The following is a 14,587-nucleotide window of genomic DNA, read 5'->3' as shown; positions in this document are numbered from 1 at the left end:
CCCCACCCCCTCCTGCTCTTCTTCTTCCCTCCTCCCGCAACTCAGCTTCGCCCCGCCCCTGGCGTGGCCTAGCTTCCAGTGACCAGGAGGGCCAGATCAGCCCTGGCTTTCCCCCAGGCCCCACCTCTTGGGCACCTCGCCCGCCCCCGCCAAATCTCCACCGCATCACTCCTTGCATCTGAAATCCGGCCTTCCTCCTGCCCACCAGCTGGCTCCATGGGATTCTGGAAAGAACACACACTTGGGTCTTGGTAAAGGCCAGGCTTGGAGTATTTTGTTGTTGTTGTTGTTGTTGCTATTTAGAGAGTTCGTCATTCTCTGAGACCAAGGGTGCCTTAAGGTTTTTGGTTTCATTGCATCTCAGAGAGCTCCACAGATCCTTGAGCTTTGTGTTTTTCAGTCACCTTCTCACCAAAGTATTGGAGCCCAGCATCTTGAACTTTGGGGAAAACAACAGCACCTGATATTTATTGTGAGCTACTCTGGAACATCACTTCATGGGAAATAGATGGGGAAACAGTGTCAGACTTTATTTTTTTGGGGGGGGGGGCTCCAAAATCATTGCAGATGGTGACTGCAGCCATGAAATTAAAAGACGCTTACTCCTTGGAAGGAAAGTTATGACCAACCTAGATAGCATATTCAAAAGCAGAGACATTACTTTGCCAACAAAGGTCCGTCTAGTCAAGGCTATGGTTTTTCCAGTGGTCATGTATGGATGAGAGAGTTGGACTGTGAAGAAAGCTGAGCGCCGAAGAATTGATGCCTTTGAACTGTGGTGTTGGAGAAGACTCTTGAGAGTCCCTTGGACTGCAAGGAGATCCAACCAGTCCATTCTAAAGGAGATCGACCCCGGGATTTCTTTGGAAGGAATGATGCTAAAGCTGAAATTCCAGTACTTTGGCCACCTCATGCGAAGAGTTGACTCATTGGAAAAGACTCTGATGCTGGGAGGGATTGGGGGCAGGAGGAGAAGGGGACAACAGAGGATGAGATGGCTGGATGGCATCACTGACTCGATGGACGTGAGTCTGAGTGAACTCTGGGAGCTGGTGATGGACAGGGAGGCCTGGCGTGCTGCAATTCATGGGGTCGCAAAGAGTTGGACACGACTGAGCAACTGAACTGAACTGAACTGTCCTAGACTCATGCAAAATGTGCAGCAGAGCAGGAAGGGATCTCAGAGATGTCTCAACAAAATTATATATCTTATAGTTTAGGAGACCGAGCACATAATGAAAAGCATTTTGGCCAGTTCTCAGTCTACTAGGGGGATGATCTGATTGGGGGAAACAAGAGTGGGATACAAGTTCTCACATGTTTGGGAAATTCAAGTTCTGTTTGATTCCTTTTGATCTCGAAGTCTCATTTGTCGTGCTTTCCAGAGATGCAGCTCTCCAGGAGATTACAAAGAAAGTGCATTTGGGTGGCAGCTGGGGCTCTCACTTTCTACTCTATCGCAAATCCTCCCCACGCAATTTAGGAAGCACAGCCATTCCTCCTGGACTTTCAATTGGCTCTGACAGACTCAGGCTACCTCCAGTCAGACTCTCTCCCTCTGTTTCTCTTGCTCTCCACCTCTACTTCTGTCTCTCTTTCTAATGGTGCCCACTGATTTAGCTTTTCTCTGAATCACAAGCGACAGGAATGAAAAGCCCCATGTCCTCATGACCCCGTTTATTCTGAGCTATTTAAATCCCTTAATTCTAACAGCCTTAGGAAAAAAGGCTTTCTGTAAGGTTTAGTGCAGTTTGTCAGGTTTCATTCTATGTCTAATTGGGGTTGGTATCCAAACCCCAGGGACTCTCAGTGGGAACTGGCCCTCTAGTTGGTGCCATTTTCTCCCCTCAGTGACCCCACAGCAGGGATGAGCACGATTCCTGCATCTGTTTAATTCTCTACTCTACCCGTGCTCGTCAGTTGTGTTTGGGCTGAGAATAGTGTGTGTGTGTGTGTTAGTCACTCAGTTGTGTCCAACTCTTTGCGACCCTACGGGCTGGAGCCTACCAGCTTAATACTTGTCAATAAAAAACTGACAATCAATTTTCAAGAAAAGATCACACCCACTGTGTTGTTAGCACCAATATGGGGGCTGGGAATAAATGCATGAGAGAGGATTTTAAATGAGTTCCTTAAGAACTCACCTCAAAGACAGAAAATATTTCCACATCTGTTTCCCCCAAACTGGCTTTCCATGTTTGGGTAAATGTGATGACATTCTTCTTGGCTGTGGAGTCTGAGGCCAAGGTAGTGTTTCCTTAGATAAACCAGAAAACCACTTCTCCATAAAACTGTGCCTATCAATCAGGAATCTACCTGCCTTGCTGACTTCCCAGGGGTCAGTCTGAGGCAGAAGCAGAATAAGCTTGCCTGGTGCTATCATGTGTGAGGGCCTTTCTGGGCGACCTCCCTACTGCCCCCGGGCCCAACTTCTAACTCTTATCCACTACTGGGTACCACTTTGTGGCCCAGTGGTAAAAAATCATCTTGACAGTACAGGAGATGCTGGTTTGATCCCTGGGTTGGAAAGATCCCCTGGAGAAGGAAATGGCAACCCACTCCAGTATTCTTGCCTGGAAAATCCCAAGGACAGAGGAGCCTGGTAGACTACAGTCCATGGAGTCACAAAGACATGATTGAGCACACAAGCAGGCAAGGTGACCCAGGCCATCACAACAGGCCAGAAGCAAATCTCCGTGTAAGGAAGGAAGCAGGAAGGAGCCAGATCACAGCTATGACTCCCATGATGTGCTTTATGATTTCCAAGCCACTTAAACCCCATTATTTCCTCTGATCTTTACAGTATTTTTCCCTTTAGAGATGGAATCATTGTCTACTTTAAATCCTCTGGATGAAAATGAAATCACTCACAACATAATTGATTTGTTCAAGGCCCCACTGGAGACGGTAAAGCTGGGGTTTAAATTCAGTTTCCTCTGAGCCCAGTTCCTATGACCTGTCTTAGAGGCACTGGATGCTGGTCCCTCACTTCTGAGCAGGCGCCCTGCCTTGGGTGGGTGGGAGCGGGGAGGAACAGGCCCATCCTTCCTGCTTTCCTTCCCCTCCTCCTCCTGACATCTCTGGCCTGAGGAACAGCACAGAGCCAGTGGCTGACTGGGGAGAGGGTCAGTTTCACTCTCAACTTCAGGCTCAGCTCCTTGTTGTCAGGCCAGTTCTCGCCAGTTGTTTTCCAAGGCACACCCACTTTCCTGAAAGACAAAAATATGAGTTACCTGTTCAGGTGGTGTCTGTAAAAGCAAGGAGTGAAACCTTCTACCTCTTCTTGCAAATCCTGAGCAAAGGGAGTGTCTGCCTAGCCCTGGGATTTTATGTACTTGACTTATTTGATCACAACCACCTGGGTTAACCTAAGCCCAGCGAGCTAAATACACAATCATACACTACATTGCTTCAGGGGTTAGGCTGCTGAGTCACAGGGTGAAGAAGGTACAGGCTGTGGATAGAACAAGAGAGGGGTTGGGTTGACCTACAAATGACATCTAAAGTCTTTCAAAAATCCATTAGCAAGCGATAATTATAAAAAGAGACAAAAAGCAGAATTCTGTTAATTTTTCTCAATCTTTAAAAGAAAAGTGTTGAGAAGTATAAGAAAGTGAACATCAGATCAAAGTTTCTCAGGTACAAGGAATCTTCTCTACATCACATTTCCTTCCTTCATGACTGGGAATCTCCCTGCCAGGGCTCCCCGTGCAGGGCTGACCCCCATCTAATCCCACCTGTGAGTCACCTGCTCCAGGCTTCCCCAAACCCCTCCCCTTCATGATGCCCTACTCCCCCACTTGGGCTACAACACCCCACACTGGGCTCTACCACCATCTCTCTTGTGGGTGTTTTATAATAACTTGGTTTCTCCCTAATTAATACATGTTCAAAGCAAAACTGAAAAAAGTTGTGAAAATTATAAAGATAATAAAAGATACTATGCTATGCTATGCTATGCAAAGTCGCTTCAGTCGTGTCCAACTCTGTGCGACCCCATAGACGACAGCCCACCAGGCTCCTCCGTCCCTGGGATTCTCCAGGCAAGAACACTGGAGTGGGTTGCCATTTCCTTCTCCAATGCAGGAAAGAGAAAAGTGAAAGTGAAGTCGCTCAGTTGTGTCCGACTCTTAGCGACCCCATGGACTGCAGCCTGCCAGGCTCCTCTGTCCATGGATTTTCCAGGCAAGGGTACTGGAGTGGGGTGCCATTGCCTTCTCCAAATAAAAGATACTTATAATCTGCAAATACAGCGAAAACCTTTGTTAACATGTGACATATTTCCTCACTGTCTCTATAAAGATTCTCCTATACACCATCACTGGGATTACTCTCTGTATTTAATTCTGGGTGCTGCTTTTGCTACTTTGTATTTCCCCGTGTAATGACATATTCTTGAAAAAATAGTTCATGTAGTCTGTCTCTATTTTGTCCTCTGCCTGTAACCAGTGTTGAGAAATAGAATTAGAGAATATCTGTAAAAGTGTTTAATAAATTGAAATATGTTTCAGAATTATGCCATTTTTATATAATTCTATGCCTGTCAGACTTTATTTTTTGGGGCTCCAAAATCACTGCAGATGGTGACTGCAGCCATGAAATTAAAGGACGCTTACTCCTTGAAAGAAAAGTTATGACCAACCTAGATAGCATATTGAAAAGCAGAGACATTACTTTGCCAACAAAGGTCCATCTCGTCAAGGCTATGGTTTTTCCAGTGGCCATGTATGGATGTGAGAGTTGGACTGTGCAGAAAGCTAAGCGCCAAAGAATTGATGCTTTTGAACTGTGGTGTTGGAAAAGACTCTTAAGAGTCCCTTGGACTGCAAGGAGATCCAACCAGTCCATTCTAAAGGAGATCAGCCCTGGGTGTTCTTTGGAAGGAATGATGCTAAAGCTGAAATTCCAGTACTTTGGCCACCTCATGCGAAGAGTTGACTCATTGGAAAAGTCTCTGATGCTGGGAGGGATTGGGGGCAGGAGGAAAAGGGAACAAAGGAGGATGAGATGGCTGAATGGCATCACTGACTCAACGGACATGAGTTTGAACTCCGTGAGATGGTGATGGACAGGGAGGCCTGGCGTGCTGCGATTCATGGGGTGACAAAGAGTCGGACATGACTGAGCGACTGAACTGAACTGAACTGATGCCTGTATTTCCCAGCAGCACAAGTTTAATTATCTCTGTTCCTCTCATTCTGACCTCTTTACCAGTTACTAATAGAACACTGAGAAAATTGGTTAACATTGCAGCAAATGAGGAAATTTGTTCAAATGGCACCAAACCAGCTGCATTGGAAATACCCCAAATTCTAGGAGAGTCCAGATATTGTGACAAAACTGGAGCCACAGAGTCAGGAACCAGTGCTGGAGTACTGCACCAGCTCTGGCCTGTAACTAAACAGCTTATTCTCCCCTAACAAAAACATTCTCCTTGTCAAATTGAAGAAATAATCTCTCTCCTATCTATGTTATGTGGCTGGGCAGGATACCAGTAAGACAGGAGATGAGAATTTGATCTTAAATCATGAAAAGCAGGGCTACCTTATTTCAAGGCTTCTGGATTATATGAAACATGAAGCTTCTCCTTGGTGCTTCCAGTAACTGGCCATCACTAGCAAACACATCAATTACCCCTCTAGGAATGAGAAAATTGACCTAGAGTTTTTTTAAAAAAGATCTTTCAAATCTTGTTGCTATGACCCAGTGACTTTAAAAAAAAAAAAATGAGGACTCAATCTCTTGCCTTTCATGAAACTGTCTGCTGCTTTGTTGGCTCAAAAGGGAAAAACTGAAATGAAGAAAAGAAAATATAAGTTTGCAATAACACCTTTGTCATCTGCCCTGACTGTGCATATGTCCTAATCCTATACCTGACTGTTTTTTCTAAGGAAAGGGAAGGAGCTATATACATGCCATTCCTTCAAGTAAGCTTTCTTTACAAAGTACTGGATCAAGAACGAGGGACAGCAATTGTGCTCCAAAGACGGGAGTGTGGTAGGAATAAACCTGCCAGAGGTGTTGACGCTGCGACTCAGTGGAGCTTTGGAGTTTCCATTTGCTGTTCTGTTTGGCTAGGCCTCATTCTCTCACGACTGATAGCATCCCCAAATTGCTTGCCTTCCCTGAATTTCACTCAGGCAGAAAGACAGACAGTGAGATCACCTGATTTCAACACTGGCTCCAATTTCCTCCCTCTCCCTGAATCCACATCATTTGCAATGTGATTTCATAGCTCTTCCCATAAAAATTGTGCTATTTTCCCTTTTCTTTGGACTGGGGCTCACAGTGTGACCTGCATGGGCCCAGAAAGCAGTGGGAGTGATGGTTACCTATTCCAAGCCTGACCCTTAGGAAGCACTGTGTGCTTTTCTTCCTCACGGGGTCTTATCGTCCAGATGTACACCAGCTGGGCTATTTTCCTGGAGAGGAAACTTGGAAAAGAGCCCCATTGTCCCAGCTGAGGTCATCCTAGATCAGCCTCAGCCAACTGACTCAGCCACACAGACAAGAGAGCCCAGCTAAGATCAATGGAGCTCCCAGCTCAACTGTAGACTAGTGAGCAATAATGCACACCTATTATATTGCTACATTACAAAGGTGGAAAACTCAGTGACTTAAAATAATAATCGATACATATGATATGAACTTGGTGAATGGTAAAATGGAGGGCTTTTAAATGGGAAAATGAGTTACATTCTTATTGTTTTAGAATACTTGGTTAGAACTTAATACATAAACAACAAGGACCTAGTCTATAGTACAGGGAACTATATTCAATATTTTGTAATAATCCAGATAAAGGATATATATGTATGTATAACTTAAACACTTTTATGTACATCCAAAATGAACATAACATTGTAAATCAACTACACTTCAAAAAAAGTTAAAACAAAACTTTAGCATTAGGCCATTTTCTGCCAGTTCCTTGGGCACATTACCTTGGATGAGAAATAACTTTCTTTTAACCCTAATTTCCTTACATTCAGAAAGGAGACTCTGATCCCTGTCCTCTTTAACTGTTAATAATTCAATTGCTCTAAGTATTAAATAAGATAACTTGCTTGCAAATAAAATCTATAATTAGAACTATGTGTAACACCTCTCAATAACCACAACAACAAAAGAAACAAGAATGATTATAATTCTTAAAACAACTGAAACTTTGTACTGTAACAGGAAATATGAAGCTTTTGTAGACAGGAAGACTGAAAGGTTTTCCTGCATCTCATATGGGCTTTCATGTTAGGAAGTGACTTGTCCAAGTGAGCAAAGGTGGCACAGAACCAGAGGAAGAAAGACACAGAAGATCTGATCAGAATCAGTCCAGATACCTGCTAAACAGTGTCCTACAGCAGGAAAACCTGGGCTCTGCATCATGTATGCTGCTGCTGCTGCTGCTAAGTCGCTTCAGTTGTGTCCGACTCTGTGCAACCCCATAGACGGCAGCCCACCAGGCTCCCCCGTCCCTGGGATTCTCCAAGCAAGAACACTGGAGTGGGTTGCCATTTCCTTCTCCAATGCATGAAAGTGAAAAGTGAAAGTGAAGTCGCTCAGTCGTGTCTGACTCTTAGCGACCCCATGGACTGCAGCCTACCAAGCTCCTCTGTCCATGGGATTTTCCAGGCAAGAGTACTGGAGTGGGGTGCCATTGCCTTCTCCCTGCATCATGTATACATGGGGTCAAATTCCATTGCCTCCCTTTCTGTGCCTTTTAGGCATGATTAGCAAAATGATATTGTCACCAAAAAATCAATCTATATTTAATTTAAATTAATTATAAGAAAACTATTATGAATTTCAAAGTGCCAACTCACTGTGGTATGTAGTCATTATTTTGGGGAGATATTACTAGGAAGGGCACACTTTTTGTTTTTGTACAGATTTTAAGTGAAAGGCAAAGCAAACTAAAATGAAATGAAAGCAATGATGCTGTAGCTGTTAATAGAGATCCTTTTAATTTAAAGTTGGAAACTGTTTCCTAAGGTTTATCTTAAATTACAGACTATACGGTAGACAATACAAACTGGACTGATGTAGAACAGACATAAGAGTAACATCAAACATAGATTACTCTCTGTCCTTTTAGAAATATTCTTCAAAATGAAAGAGGTATGTATAATCTTTCCATAGCACTTAACCTATACATCGTGTGGTCATCACTTTCACCATTGTTGATGGTAATTATGTACATAAATCTTACTTGTCTCCAATTTAACCTTCACCAGCACCAGTTATTTTCCTAAATGATGCATCTAATCATGTCACATTCTGAACTCAGGTTTTATATTTGATAAACCTGGTTAACATTGAGTTCTAACTCTGCCCCTGTGAGCTTTATGACTATAGGTACCATTCTTGACTCTGCTAAGCTTCAGAGTCCTTCCTTATCCCCAACGTGGTGACTGGAATTTGAACCTTGTAAGATTACACTACAATATATGGTCCATGAGAGTTGCATTGTTTTTTTTTTTTTTTTTTCCTATCTAATCATTGTCATATCCTCCAGGCTGAATACTTGACACATAATAGGTACTCAGGAAACATTTACAGAATCAAGGATTTGGGAAATTATTTGAAATAATCTCAAGAACATATTTAACTAATTATCTGGTATATATAAAGAATTTTTCTTATTTCATACTGTTAAGAGTTACACCCTTTTGCAACTGGAAGACTTGGAAATGTGAGAGAATATCTCTGCATTCTCCTTATGCATTTCCAGTTGCACACCCTGTAAATATATTAACTGGATTTTTTAAAGGTTATTAGAAATTAAAAAGGCAAAAAGACCTCTTCAGAAAGAATATATAGAATAGAATCTCATCTAGTAAGTCCATGGCACCTAGAGTCACTTGTGTTGCCCACAATGATAAAGAAGTAACCCCTTTACTGGTGCCTCATCCATCCCTTTCTTAGCAGTTAGCTTTAGTTTTGATCCCAACCCAGGGATTAAATCCAGGTCTCCTGCATTGCAGGAAGATTCTTTACCATCTGAGCCACCAGAGAAGCAAAGTGAAAGTGTCTGTCACTCAGTTGTGTCCGACTCCTTAGACCCCATGGACTGTAGCCTGCCGGTCTCCTCTGTCCATGGGATTTCCCAGGCAAGAATACTGGAATGGGTAGCCATTCCTGTCTCCAGGGGATCTTCCCTGATCCAGGGATTGAACCCAGGTCTCCTACACTGCAGGCAGATTCTTTATCATCTGCGCCACTCGGGAAGCCCTCGAGCCACTACAGAGTATGCCACCATAAAAAGATCTTGGATCCTTTAAAATTCTATAAAGATGGCAATGTTCCAACCTTCTCTGTGGGTAGCAAGCAGAGGCTAAGCTTCTGTTTCCAGTGTTCTGGGAGACAGAACAACTTGAAGCTGAAATCATCACCAGAATCAATCCAGAGCTTAGGAAGTAAGAGTACGGGTCCCAGTGATGCTCCACCCAAGGAATCCTGAGGTGCAACCACAGCAAGAGTGAGTCATGTTGGGCAGGGCTACCTGGAAATGTTCCAATGAAAGCAAAGCATCACAAGAAGAGTAGGCAAGGGCAGAGAGAGGGACTCTGGATTTTCAGATGCCTATATCTTGAACTCACCTATTGAGAAAGGCAGGAAGAATTCCCTTTTCTTAAACTGTCCATTCTCCAGAAAATGCTTTGGATTGAACGTGTCGGAGGTGGCCCACTCTGCGGGATCCCTGTGCAGTGCAGTCAGGTTGGTCAGCACCATGGTACCCTGGAGAAGGCAGAAGAGACTCACAAAGACTTGACACACACAACACGCATGTGCAAAGGGGCAGCAGTTCCCCAGGTTCCCACACCAAGACTGACAGCACCCTGAAGTCCCTCACCATCCCCAACCCTCCACCTTCTGAGCTCAACCCTAGGACCTTACTCTTTGCCATGGGAAAGCTTAAGATGATGGACTGGAATTAACTGCTGGGAATTTTATCAGGGGACTGTGATTACTTCTGAGTAAAGAATGGATCTCTGGAAGGACTTCGTGTAGATCTTGGGAGAGAACATGTATGTATCAATGAACGTGTATGAATAATGTTACAGTGGGCAGGCAGTTCTGGACCAAAATCAACTGAGCTGCTCAGTGAAGAGGTAACTATGGGAGCTTCTACAACATGAAATATATCTCATTCATCCAACTTTCTCCCATTAACTTCCATCCATTATCTAGCACACTCCATAGAAGGTTTAATAATAGAATCAGGTCACCCAGTAGAAGGAACCACTATCCTTCCTGAAATGCAGTAAGAAACCCAGGAGTCCTCCTAGGAGCCTCGCTTTCCCTCATTCTGCCTTCATTCTGGAGAAGGCAATGGCCTCCCACTCCAAGTACTTTGGCCTGCAAAATCCCATGGATGGAGGAGCCTGGTGGTCTACAGTCCATGGGGTCGCTCGAGTCGGACACGACTGAGCGACTTCACTTTCACTTTTCTCTTTCATGCATTGGAGAAGGAAATGGCAACCCACTCCAGTGTTCTTGCCTGGAGAATCCCAGGGATGGGGAAGCCTGGTGGGCTGCCGTCTCTGGGGTCGCACAGAGTCGGACACGATTGAAGCGACTTAGCAGCAGCAGCAGCAGCAGCAAAGCAGTCTAGCATCACCTAGCACCACTTTACCACTAGCACCACCAGGGAAGTTCTTACAATTCATATCACATAGTAAAAGCACTGGGAAATGTCATAGCAAAGAAAAGTCAATCTTTGCCTGAACAGGTTTGACCTAGGAATCTGCCTTCTTCACCACAACACATGTTAACATTAATTTGAACTAATTTTCTAAGGACACCAAATGAAGAAAAAAAGATCTGGTATCACATCAACAGTAATACATCTCTCTCTCTCCATTTAAGTGTTTCCCTAAGACAAGAATACATGTGACTTTTCTAGTTGAGATTCCTAGTATTTACAAATAGGAGCTTGAAGACTTTGGCTGTTAGTGAACCTCTAATTACTTTGGGCATGTGGTATCCAGCCAGAGTGGTGTCCAGTGCCACCTCCCAGGGCACATTCATGGGGATGATGTTTTCCATTCTCAGCACCTTGTGGATGACAGCATTGGTGTAGGCCATGGCGTCTGGAATGGCTGAGTTTGGCTGTTGTGATTGGCCAAGCATGTTGTCAATCTCAGCTTGGACTTTTTCTGAAAAAAGCAGAGGAGCTTCTATTATTCTATTTTCCCATAACGTTCATGCAGGCTGGTCAAACTAAAGAATGGAATAACCAGGATCATAATGGCTAAAGCTATAGTAAGCTTGCCAGACTAGCTCCTCAGGGAGGTATGTGAGTGGGAAGTGGGCCCTGGTGTGAGACAAATCTGGTGGCAAACTCTTGTTCCACAACATGTATGCTGTGAGATCCTAAAGCTCTTTGAGCCTCAGTTTCTTCTCATTATTAGTGATGGTGAATCCAATTTCCCTTTAGGAATATTGAGATTTATACGAACTGATTTATGGAAGCACACTGACCTGGGCCGGGTCCACCCACTGATGCACCGACCTTGGATTTCGGGGTTCAGGGCCATATAGAGAAGTCCCTAGCGCAGGGTGGTTGAAGTTGTCTCTGTTCCAGAAAAGAAGAGGTCCAGGGTGTTGTGGATGAGGTTTTCTTCATGCAAACTTGAATCAGCATTGCCCTTATGCTAGAAAGCACAGGGATTATTGGCTTATTCAGATGGTTCTTGGTTGCCACACAAAGGGAGCTTCATCCTAAAGAGAACAAGGAAGGAGATCCCTCCCCAGGAGAAATGACTTTCCCTTTGGCCATCTCAGGAGGCAGAGGCTTATTACTGAAGTGTCATTAGCATCCTCCTACCCAAATGCTGGAAGGTTTTGTTACCTTTGGTAGATGAAAATTGAGACAGTTATTTTTTTTTACTTCCATAATTTGGGAGAATCTATTATTACACTGGAACACAGCCTTTGGTTCCAATATTAGCCACACCATTCACTATGTGTACAACTTTATAGGAAGTGCTTAAAGCACTGTACAAAGAGACATACTCGAAAATATTACAGATAAATTAGAATAGAATTCTTACAGAATGTTCAAGTGACCCATAGGAAGACCAGAAAGGAGAAATAGAGGAATAAAAAAAGTGAAATAGAAAGTAAATAGTATAATGGCAGACATAATTGTTCAGACCTCAGAAATTGTGCTAAATATAAATGATCTAGATTTATGAATTAAAAGAGAGAGTGGCAGAATGAAAAAAATGACCCACCTATATGTTTCATTTGGCCACCTCATGCAAAGAGTTGACTCATTGGAAAGGACTCTGATGCTGGGAGGGATTGGAAGCGGGAGGAGAAGGGGATGACAGAGGATGAGATGGCTGGATGGCATCACTGACTCGATGGACGTGAGTCTGAGTGAACTCTGGGAGTTGGTGATGGACAGGGAGGCCTGGCGTGCTGCGATTCATGGGGTCGCAAAGAGTCGGACACGGCTGAGCAACTGAACTGAACTGAACTGATATGTTATATGTAAAAACACATTTAAAATATAACCATATAAGTAGGTTAAAAGTGAAAGAATGGAGAAGCATATGCTATGCAAATACTAATCAAAAGAGAGCTGCTGAGGCTAAATTATATTGAATAAAGTTCAGGCAAAGACAATCGTCAGGGATAAAGAAGGACATTATGCAATAATTAAAGAGCCAGTTCACCAAGATAATGTAACCATTTTAATGTGCATGTGCCAAATAAAAGAGCTGCCAAATACATAAAATAAAACTACCAGAACCTACTAGATACAGAAATAAGCCTCTAATTATAGTTAGAAACTTCAACACACCTCTCCCAGTAATTGATAGAAATAGTAGATAAGAAGTCAACAAGGGCATAGAAGCACTAACCAACAAACTCATCTCGTCAGTCTAACTGACATATAGTACAGAATGCTCCACACAGCAACAGCAGGAGACATATTTTTTTCAGGTATGCATGGACTCTATCTTGGGTCATAAAACCAACCTTAATATATTTGTTCAAAGTTGAAATCATATAGTTAAATGTCCTCTGACCCTAATGATCTCCAACTATAAATCATTAACAGGTAAAGAAAACAAGAAAAGCTTCTAATACTTGGAAATTAAACAACATATTTCTCAAAGAAGGGTATACAGGTTTAGGATCTTAGCTTTAAAATTCTATATACTAATCCTGTCACTTAGTGTTACCAACTGGGGTTTCTCCTAGAAAGTGATGAAGCCATCTTCTTCTGAACTTGAGTTTGTAATACAGGCATTTCTAGCGATCTAGAACTATTCTTTGCTGAGTACCAACAATAAGCTATATTAGCTTTGAACATTCCTTTTATTTAATCATCACAACCACCTACCAGTGCTGTTTGTCAGGAAGATACCTGTGCTGAGAGGCAGGGAAGAAGCTGATGATTCTTGAGAGTGTTGGGTGTTGAAGGGAATTTTAAAGAATTCAGAGTGGCCACAGTTATGGAACACTGAGGTAAGACTATCAAGTGGAAAGAGGCTACAAGAAGGGATCCATGTGGCTCCCTTAGGAATATGAACTCTGGGAAGCAGCAGGAAGCACTAAAAAAACCTAGTCAGAGGAACATTTTTAAATGAATACTTTAGTGAGAGTGGATTGTAGATGGAGTAGCCCCTCCTTCTCCTCCCCTCCCCACAACTGGCCCCTAACAGATCCTTTCCCTTTCTGGGCTGTAGCCCAGCCTGCCTGCTATCCACTAGATGTCAGGCATGGGATTCCCTGGAGAACATGCTTAGATATCAGAAAAAGGACAGGCTGGAAGTTTTTTGTTTCATCAACTTAAAGAATATTTACCACCTAAATATTTAAAGTTATGTTTTATTTGGTGGGGATTTTTAGGACTTCCCTGGTGGTTCAGATGGTAAAAGCATCTGCCTACAATGTTGGAGACCCAGGTTTGCTTTCTGGGCTGGGAAGATCCCCTGGAGAACGAAATGGCAACCCACTCCAGTACTCTTGCCTAGAAAATCCCATGGATGGATGGAAGAGGCAGCTAGGAGTCCATGGGGTAGCAAAGAGTCAGACATGACTGAGCGACTTCACTTTCACTTTACGACTTTAAGTCCAGAAGGCAGCATCTCAAGTAACAGTGAGAGAACTGCTCAGAGGAGGTGAAGATGGGAGCCAGGTTATTTAGAAGTTTTGCAACAAAGGTCAGGTAGTCTCAAAGGCAAAAGATTTTTGTTAATTAAAGGAAATCCAGATATCTCAAGAAATTTAGCACTTTTCTATGTATGGAAAGATGTAAGAGTCTGGGCTCACTGAAATCATTCCTTTGATAGGCACCTCACCTATCTGGGGCCAGTATCCTGTGTCTTCACATCCTGAGATTCCTCGGGGCTCAACATAGGGAGTGGCTGCAGTCTGATGGCTGCTAGGTGGCAGGTATTCTTTTCTTCCTGAGTTCCCTCAAGGTCAATCAGCTCACCGTCTCTGGTGACTGCAATCACTGATGACTCTGACATCCTTTGTTTACTGATACGGCAGGAAATATTCCATTTCTCATGTGTTGGTTCTTTTCCATTGGTTTGTTCGTCTCTCTAGAGAGTCTGTCATTCTC

General features: G+C 43.4%; 1 pseudogene; it reads right to left on the bottom strand.

The window, feature by feature from the left end:
• Nucleotides 1-9,406: 9,406 nt before the first annotated feature.
• LOC129656470 (cytochrome P450 2J2-like) lies at nucleotides 9,407-12,884 on the bottom strand (annotated as a pseudogene).
• Between the last annotated feature and the right edge of the window lie 1,703 nt (nucleotides 12,885-14,587).

The sequence above is a fragment of the Bubalus kerabau genome, chromosome 6 (genome assembly GCF_029407905.1).
Source record: "Bubalus kerabau isolate K-KA32 ecotype Philippines breed swamp buffalo chromosome 6, PCC_UOA_SB_1v2, whole genome shotgun sequence".
NCBI lineage: Eukaryota > Metazoa > Chordata > Mammalia > Artiodactyla > Bovidae > Bubalus > Bubalus kerabau.
Note: the sequence above shows the minus strand (reverse complement) of the source record. Positions and strands in the feature narration are given on the sequence as shown.